Consider the following 10,000-nt stretch of genomic DNA (forward strand, 5'->3'; position numbering starts at 1 on the left):
CGGATGTGATTCTTTAATGTCCTTATTTTTGTTTTAATAATCATTCATTGATTTCACTTCTCTCAGAGATAACAAGCAGTGATATGCTACTTACGTGCGACTCATTTCCGGTGTCTATCTTTTCTGTCTTTATCGTTACAGGAAACCACACCTGGGGAAAAATAAGAAAGAAATATGTTATATCTTTATCTCTTGTAAAGCAAAAAACAGAAAACCGATGGCATATTTTGCTAAGAGAAAAAGAATATGAATGTCGCATACATAAGTTATCAGAAAAAAAAACTACTGTACATAGTTCAAAAATCATATAAAAAGGGAAAGAAAGACGTTATATTATAAAAATGCAGACTTACTATCATAGATAAACAGACGTAGTCAAAAAACCTCACTCTCAAAAAAAGAAAAAGGAAAATGTTATAGCTCTCTTGTCACGAAAAACAAATACACAAAGGATAATATATAAAATGAAATAAAAATGCATAGACGTCATAATCCAAAGTCGTTAATATATAAAAGAAAAGTTTTAATCACTCAGTGTCGTTCACCTCGATGGTTCCTTTATATATATATATATATATATATATATATATATATATATATATATATATATATATATATATATATATATATATATATATATATATATACATATTTTAATGTTTTTCTGTTGACTTCTAAAATCATTATCAATATTGGCAATAAACTATTAGTAGTAGTAGTAGCATTATCATTATTAACATGATCATTATTATCATTGCGATCTTATTATCATCATCATTATCAGTCTTTTCCTCTAACACTTTTTACTTCTCTCTCGTATTTTCTTTTCACTACTCTCTTTCGCCTTCTTCTTTTTCGTTCCTTCCCCCATTTCCTTTTTCTCCCTCCCCCCCATTGAGAAAAAAAAATCCCTCTCTCCTTCACCCCCCCCCCCCCCAAAAAAAAAAAAAAAAAAAATCTGAAAAAACGAAAAAATCCCTCAAGTATTTTCATCTGTCAGATAGAATCTTAACTAACCCAACTTTAAGAGAGATTCAGATGTAAAGCAATGTAATGAATATTCATAAAGATAATCAGCCGTGTTACGCTCAGATAAACAACAGCAACCAACTTGCACGGTCATCATGCCTCCAGAGGCACTCCCTCTTCCCCGAAATTACGTGATGAATTTATCAACAGTCTGCATTCTATGTTTTTGGATGTTCTTACTGAGTTCCGTAGTTTTAAAAAGATATGAGTATATTGCGAAAATTGATGGATACGAAGATAAAAGAGAATTTATTCGTGATTCCTCTCCCTTGACTGTCCTGTATTTAATTTTTTTTTCTCTCTGTCTCTCGCTCCCTAGGTTCTTCCCTCCTTCTTGATTAATCCTCCCTCACTCCTTCTCTTCCAACGGGCCGTCCCTCTATCCATCCTGGTCCCCTTTCCCTCCCTCCTTCCCTCCTTTCCTCCCCCTCTCCCTCCTGGTCCTCCCTACTTCCCTCTCTCCCTCCCTCCTTCCCTCCTTTCCTCCCCCTCTCCCTCCTGGCCCTCCCTCCTTCCCTCCTTTCCTCCTCCTCTCCCTCCTGGTCCTCCCTACTTCCTTCTCTCCCTCCCTCCTTCCCTCCTTTCCTCCCTCTCTCCCTCCTGGTCTACCCTACTTCCTTCTCTCCCTCTCTCCCTCCCTCCTTCCCTCCTTTCCTCCCTCTCTCGCTCCTGGTCCTCCCTACTTCCTTCTCTCCCTCTCTCCCTCCCTCCTTCCCTCCTTTCCTCCCTCTCTCGCTCCTGGTCCTCCCTACTTCCTTCTCTCCCTCTCTCCCTCCTGGTCCTCCCTGCCTCCTTCTCTTTCCCTCCTGGTCTTCCTTCTCTCCCTACCTCTTTTTCTCCTTCCCTCCCTCTCTCCCTCCTGGTCCTCCCTCCCTCCTTACCCCTTGGCCCTCCCTTCCACCACCACCTTTATCTCCTCTTCCACCACTACCATCACCTCCCCCTCTCACACCTCCTCCTCTTCCGCCACCAGCTCCACATCTTCTATTACCAGTTCCACCTCCTCATCCTCTTACACCACCAGTTCCACCTCCACCTCTTCCACCACCACCACCTCCTCCTCCTATTCCACCACCATCACCTCCTCCTCCCCCTCTTCCACCACCAGTTTCACCTCCTCCTCTTCCACCACCACCACCTTCTCCTCCTCTTCCACCGACAGTTCCACCTCCTCATCCTCTTCCACCACCAGTTTCACTTCTTCTACCACCAGTTCCACCTCTTCCACCACCACCACCTCCTCCTCCTCTTCCACCACCAGTTCCACCTCCACCTCTTCCACCACCACCAGTTCCACCTCTTCCACCACCAGTTCCACCTCCTCCTCCTCTTCCACCACCACCACCTTCTCCTCCTCTTCCACCGACAATTCCACCCCCTCCACCTCTTCCACCACCAGTTCCACCTCCACCTCTTCCACCACCACCAGTTCCACCTCTTCCACCACCAGTTCCACCTCCTCCACCTCTTCCACCACCACCACCTTCTCCTCCTCTTCCACCGACAGTTCCACCTCCTCATCCTCTTCCACCACCAGTTTCACTTCTTCTACCACCAGTTCCACCTCTTCCACCACCACCACCTCCTCCTCCTCCTCCACCACCAGTTCCACCTCCACCTCTTCCACCACCACCACCTCCTCCTCCTCTTCCACCACCAGTTCCACCTCCACCTCTTCCACCACCACCAGTTCCACCTCTTCCACCACCAGTTCCACCTCCTCCTCCTCTTCCACCACCACCAGTTCCACCTCCTCCTCCTCTTCCACCACCAGTTCCACCTCCTCCTCCTCTTCCACCACCAGTTCCACCTCCTCATCCTCTTCCACCACCAGTTCCACCTCCTCCTCCTCTTCCACCACCAGTTCCACCTCCTCCTCCTCTTCCACCACCAGTTCCACCTCCTCCTCCTCTTCCACCACCAGTTCCACCTCCTCCTCCTCTTCTACCACCAGTTCCACCTCCTCATCCTCTTCCACCACCAGTTCCACCTCCTCATCCTCTTCCACCACCAGTTCCACCCCCTCCACCTCTTCCACCACCAGTTCCACCTCCTCTTCCTCTTCCACCACCAGTTCCACCTCCTCATCCCCTTCCACCACCAGTTCCACCCCCTCAACCTCTTCCACCACCAGTTCCACCTCCTCCTCCTTTCCCACCACCAGTTCCACCTCCTCATCCTCTTCCACCACCAGTTCCACCTCCACCTCTTCCACCACCACCACCACCTCCTCATCCTCTTCCACCAGTTCCACCTCCTCATCCTCTTACACCACCACCACCACCTCCTCCTCCTCTTCCACCACCAGTTCCACCTCCTCTTCCTCCTCCACCACTTCCTTCTCGCCCCTTTTCCCCCAATTCCTACTCCTTGTGATAGCGCCACTCCTTGTGATTGACGTGACATGCCCTTCAGACCAGCAACGGAGTCTTCATCTGGAGTTCTTTTGAAAGGGACAAGTGCAACTCCAGATGGGAATTAAAAAGGGCTTTGCAATTTGTGCAAGATAGTGATAGATGTTGCAATTCTGTGCGCGCTAGTGATAGATGTTTATCGGGACGAATGGAACGAGATTGTGATTAGAGATTTGTGGTTGATGTTGGTTCTTCTCTTTCTTTTGTTTTGTTTTCTATTTCGTCTTTTTTTGTTTGTTTTTTCGCTGTCGTTGCTCCCTTTCTCAAAACACATACATGCACACATGCACAAACAAACACACACAGATACACACACACACACACGCATGCATAAATAAACAAACAAACACACACACAAACACACACATGCACAGACAAACAAACACACAGACATACACACAGACATACACACACACACACACACACACACATACACACACACACACACACACACACACACACACACACACATATATATATATATATATATATATATATATATATATATATATACATACATATAAACAAGGCCTTATCAACAAATATATACTTGAACGTAAATAAATTCTCCAATGCAAGATATGTAACCTACAATACTTTTTGTTATCACTCCAAATAAAGATACCTTAGATTTTGAAATTAGTTTAGTTTGAATACAAAATCATATGCTGCCACTTTCTCTCTTTTTTCTTTATATTCTGTTAAACATTCCAGGCAATGCCCCCCCCCCCCTCCCCCCCGCTTGTACTACATTGATTCTGATGAAGAAGTAACAATCAAAACGTCAGTTGCACATGTTGCATTGTAGAATTATTCGTTCTCACTCTTGCTCATATATATATATATATATATATATATATATATATATATATATATATATATATATAGATATATATGTGTGTATATTATATATATTATATATATATATATATATATATTTTTTTTTTTTTTCTCTCTCTCTCTTTTTTTTTAATTTTTCTTAATGAATTCCGCTTAATCTTGACCAGGCAGGTTCTTGTCAAGGTCGTAATTATATTTGACGAATACAATGATTTGCTTTAAGCATGAGTACCATGTGATGTCCCCTCTTGAGACAGGCTTTTCATTGTCGTTGAGACTAAAATTCTGACTATTCTTTAGATTATTTACGATTCTACTTGGAGGTGAGTCTTCGACCCCCCCCCCCTATCCCCCCTCCCTAAAAAAATCCCTCGTTACTGGTTGCTTGTATATGTCTATGATGAATATTCCCTGGAAAAAAAAATAATATCTTTTTAATGTTTCTATATCATATCCACCATGTCACAGAAGGAGAGCAAAGCCTCTCTTGTAGGTCAGAGGGCAAACAAATTAATGTTTATTTGTCAAGATGCAAAAACTGGGACGTGGTTAGTCATCGTAACAAACCCATTACAGACCTAAAGTTGTTTTTCATGTCGCCATTATACAGGTCAGTGACATGTACATGATATGACATTATGTAATAAATCTGCTACAATATACTTTTGGTTCATGGTATTTATTCAACTTTCTCCTGTTGTGAAAAAAATGTAGCATTCTTGTTTTGAAGTTGTCATTCGGGGAAACTATGTCAATTTTAAGTCTTTGCATCTCGAAATAGACTACGTAAAAAGTATTATTATCATCATTGTCTTTAATATCATTATCATTTATTATCATCACCATCATCATTTATTGTCATTATTATTATCCTCATTGTTATTATTATCATTATTATCATCAATATCCTTATCGTCATTGATATTAATAATTATCATCATTAGTATTACTAATATTGATATAATCATTATCATTATCATTACTATTATCATTGCCATCATGATCAAAATCATTATACCTATATTCCTTATCATCATAACCATCGATATCATCACCATCATCATCAATTCATCATAAAGATACAAACAGGCAAAATCATTATAAATATGATAATCTAAATAAAAATTCTTTCAATCAAAAAAAAAAAAAAAAAAAATCTTTTGACGGGAGATCTTAATCATATTATCAGTAAACACTTCAAACACGACATCTTGACGGCTGACTGACGGAACACTTACAAAAAAATAGATAGATAAGAAAAAAAAAATCAAAGAAACGCCGGACCTCATTTGAAAGACCGGTTCAGAAATCAATTAGTCATGCAAATGAATGACATACAGGAATTGCATGAAAGTATAGCAAGTCATTAAGCGATAATCTTGAAAGAATACAAACAAAACATACAGTCATAGATGAAACGCATCCATCATCATCTTAATTAAATTATATATATATATATATATATATGTATGTATATATATATATGTATATATTATAATGTATATATATATATATATATCCATATATATATATATATATATATATATATATATATATATATATATATATAATATATATATATATATATATATTGTGGATATATATATATATATATATATATAATATATATATATATATAATATATATATATATATATATAATATATATATCCATTTTTCGATTATATGCTTTAACATCACTACTGAGCTATTAAACTATCAAAATAAAGGTACTCAGAATAGCAACTTCCTTCGTCATTCAGAAAATTATATGATTTTTTTTCCCTCTTACTGATCGTCTCGTGTTTAAGGTTTTTTGTTATTTCATTATTGGTTTGATATCGAGGAAGTAATTTTATCAGAATCAGATTAATCAGAAAATATTTCTCATTACTCAAATAAGTTACTTCCATAGATTAGAAAATATAATGATAATACTATTAATAATGATAATAATAATAATAGTAGTAGTAGTAATGATAGTAATTGTAATGGTAATCAACCGAATAAAATAACAATTCAACAAATGAACAGTCTTCTAAAAACAATAAACAAATAACATACCAACAATGACAAAAAAAAAAAAGAAAAAAAAAAGATATCAAAATAATGCACATTCCCATACACAAGATCCGTCATTAACTTAATGATAATAAGGACTCTCTCAGGACCAGCTGCCAGATGGTTCCATGTCAGTCCTTTCATGACAACAGCGTGGAGTGACCTCTCATTGCCTTGTCATGCGAGGCGTTATTTGCAGTGCGCCATGCAATGTACTCTTTCCCTCCATATTCGCAACTGGTTTGCTATTATTGGTGCGAATTTCAAACATTACTTATTGCGAATTTACAAACATTCAGAAAAGAGTAAGTAAGAATAGGATGTTAACTTTAATGATCATGTCGGAAATGGTAATCATTAATAATGATGATGATAATGATAATAATTATGATAATAGTTTTGATAATGATAATAATAATAATATCACTAATAATGATAATGATATGATGATGATGAAGATAATAATAATAATGATAATGATACTAAAAACAATAATAATCATTATGATAATGATAATAATTATTATCATTTTAATAATGATAATAATAACAATAACAACAGTAATAGTAATAATAATAACAACGACGACAATAATTATAAGATAGCAATAATGATAATATAGATAATAGGAACACAAAAATAATGATAATGATATTGATAATGATGATTGACAGCTACAAGAGTAACAATAATAAAAATAACATCAGCATTAATCTAAAGATGATGATAACCCCCCCCCCACACAAAAAAAATATATCAACAATAACGACAATAGTAATATCAAAGCTGTCACTATTATAACGATAAAGATAAACAAGAAAACAAAGAAATAAACAAAACAACAAAACAGGAAAATAACAAGTAAACAAGAAGAAAACAACGAAAAAAAAGTAGACAACGAAAAACAAGAAGAAAGCAGCAAGAAAACAACGATAATCAAGAAAACAAGAAGAAAACACCAAGAATACAACGAAAAACCAAGAAAACAACGAAAAACAAGAAGAAAACATCGAAAAAAGAAAACAAGAAGAAAACACCAAGAAAACAACGAAAAACAAGAAGAAAACACCAAGAAAACAACGAAAAACAAGAAAACAAGAAGAAAACACCAAGAATACAACGAAAAAAAAACAAGAAAACAACGAAAAACAAGAAAACAAGAAGAAAACACCAAGAATACAACGAAAAAAACAAGAAAACAACGAAAAACAAGAAAACATCGAAAAAAGAAAACAAGAAGAAAACAACGAAAAACAAGAAGAAAACAACGAAAACCAAGAAAACAACGAAAAACAAGAAGAAAACACCAAGAAAACAACTAAAAACAAGAAGAAAACAACGAAAAACAAGAAGAAAACAACGAAAAACAATAAGAAAACAACGAAAAACAATAAGAAAACAACGAAAAACAATAAGAAAACACCAAGAAAACAACGAAAAACAATAAGAAAACAACGAAAAACAATAAGAAAACAACGAAAGACAAGAAGAAAACAACGAAAACCAAGAAAACAAGAAGAAAACAACTAAAAACAATAAGAAAACAACGAAAGACAAGAAGAAAACAACGAAAAACAAGAAAACATGAAGAAAACAACGAAAAACAAGAAAAGAAAACTAAAAACAAGAAAACAAGATAACAACGAAAACCAAGAAAACAACGAAAACCAAGAAAACAACGAAAACCAAGAAGGAAATAACGAAAAACAAGAAGAAAACAACGAAAAACAAGAAAAGAAAACAACGAAAAACAAGAAAAGAAAAAGAAAACAACGAAAACCAAGGAAACAAAAAGAAAACAAAAAGAAAACACCAAGAAAACAACAACTGTTCATCACCATTCGCTAAGCAATCAGCTCATTTATATGCCTTCGCGGGACACAGGACCGGCCGCGCATACCGGTTGCCAGGCGCCATGACTAACCCTCGTATAAAAGTCTATGCACTCGAGTCTACTAGCCATGAGGGTTTTATTTTTACGTTTCTTTGCTTAGTTATTTAAGCTATCAGAAGAGTTGAATATGTAGGGTTTTTTTTTCTCGTGTATGTAAGATGTTTATTGATTCTGGTAATTTCAAAGGGAGCGTAATGATAAATGTTTGGGTGATGGCTTCTTCAGTTTTCATTCTGGTTATCCTTTTTTGGCTAGAGATTATTGCTGTAAGTGCATGTTGCAATTGCGTCATTGACACAATAGACAATGCACTTGTCTTGGTCGCTTGGGGTAAAGAAGAGAGAGAGAGAGAGAGAGAGAGAGAGAGAGAGAGAGAGAGAGAGAGAGAGAGAGAGAGAGAGAGAGAGAGAGAGAGAGAGAGAGAGAGAGAGAGAGAGAGAGAGAGAGAGAGAGAGAATACACTGACAAGGAACACGTGCTTGCAACGTTACCCCAACATCAAAAGGAATTCTCGTTACACATATTTTTGTTGGCAACGACATTCCTATAATAATATTTAGTCGTCAGTAACATGAAAATACCTAGAATTCAACGCAGAGAGATAAAAAAAAAAACAAAAAAAAACATCAACAAACATAGTATATATCATTAAGAAAACATCTGTTGTATTGTCTCTTATAATAGCCTAGTACACACTTGTAGACCATGTTGCGCGATTTGTCTATAGACCGTCTATAGACACCGTTCTTTGTCTCGTCTAGCGTCCACACTACGATTTGAATTTCTCGTCTAGTCTCTATCAGTACATCATGGGGGAAATTGCTCTGTGCGGAGTGAGTTCCTGCTTAGCGCTAATTGCAAGTGAAAGAACGAGAAAACGTAAACGTTGGTGGAGTCGCTAAGTGTTTGCAGAAGGACCTAGGTTCGGTATTTCATTATTAAGTAAATTAAGACTGGAAAACGCCATGGGTTTTCGAAATTTCACCCGCCTAACCTCTACTGCGTTTCCTAGCAAGTGGAGATTCTTTCACGAGCCTTATGCACACCTTTAGAATATCTAAGCCAGTGATTCAAGTGCCAATTTTATTTTTTACGCGGTTTTTATAATCGGAACTCGTCACGTCCCAAAGACAGCTAGAAGCATGATAATCTTCGATTAGTTTCAATACCTTTTCGTTTGACCACATTTCAAAAAACAATGTAAAAGCGTTAATTCGGCCGCAAGGCACCCGGCACGCTTGGGAAGTCCGACGTGTCTCGTCTATCGTTGCAGATGTCGTATACACTAGCAAAATGTTGCGCAACATGTCTACCGTTGCATGCTGTCTCCCATTCCGATCGGGAGACCATAGACCTGCGACTTTTTGTCTCGCAACAGACTCGTAGGCGGCGATTGGTCTATAGACGTGTCTACGTAGACAACGCTAGACACGTCTCAGAGACCAAATCGCGCAACATGGTCTACAAGTGTGTATTAAGCCTAGTTTCTTTCACTTGCAATTAGCGCTAAGCAGGAACTCACTCCACACAGAGCAATATCCCCCATGATGTAATGACAGAGACTAGACGAGAAATTCAAATCGAAGTGTGGACGTTAGACGAGACAAAGAACGGTGTCTATAGATGGTCTACAAGTGTGTACTAGGCTTTAATAAGGCTTACCTAACCTTAGACTTCCTCCTTCCCTTTGACTTAATTAATAAAATAGAGAAAGGGGGATTAAAGAGAGATTTGTATAGAGACAAAGAGAGAGAGGTGAGAGA

At 37.5% G+C, this 10,000-nt stretch overlaps 1 long non-coding RNA gene across 1 annotated transcript in view; it reads right to left on the reverse strand.

Annotated features, from left to right (window-relative positions):
• The window catches only part of LOC147467157 (uncharacterized), a 47,367-nt gene that overhangs the window by 207 nt on the left and 37,160 nt on the right, over positions 1 to 10,000 (reverse strand). Inside the window, exon 3 of the long non-coding RNA XR_015190636.1 lies at positions 1 to 151. This exon is cut by the window's left edge and continues 207 nt beyond it. This is a non-coding gene — a long non-coding RNA (uncharacterized LOC147467157). The remainder of the gene's footprint in view (positions 152 to 10,000) is intronic.

This window comes from Penaeus japonicus, unplaced genomic scaffold (genome assembly GCF_977035675.1).
Source record: "Penaeus japonicus unplaced genomic scaffold, GWHDUDI00000001_assembly GWHDUDI00000037, whole genome shotgun sequence".
In the NCBI taxonomy this organism is placed as follows: Eukaryota; Metazoa; Arthropoda; class Malacostraca; order Decapoda; family Penaeidae; genus Penaeus; species Penaeus japonicus.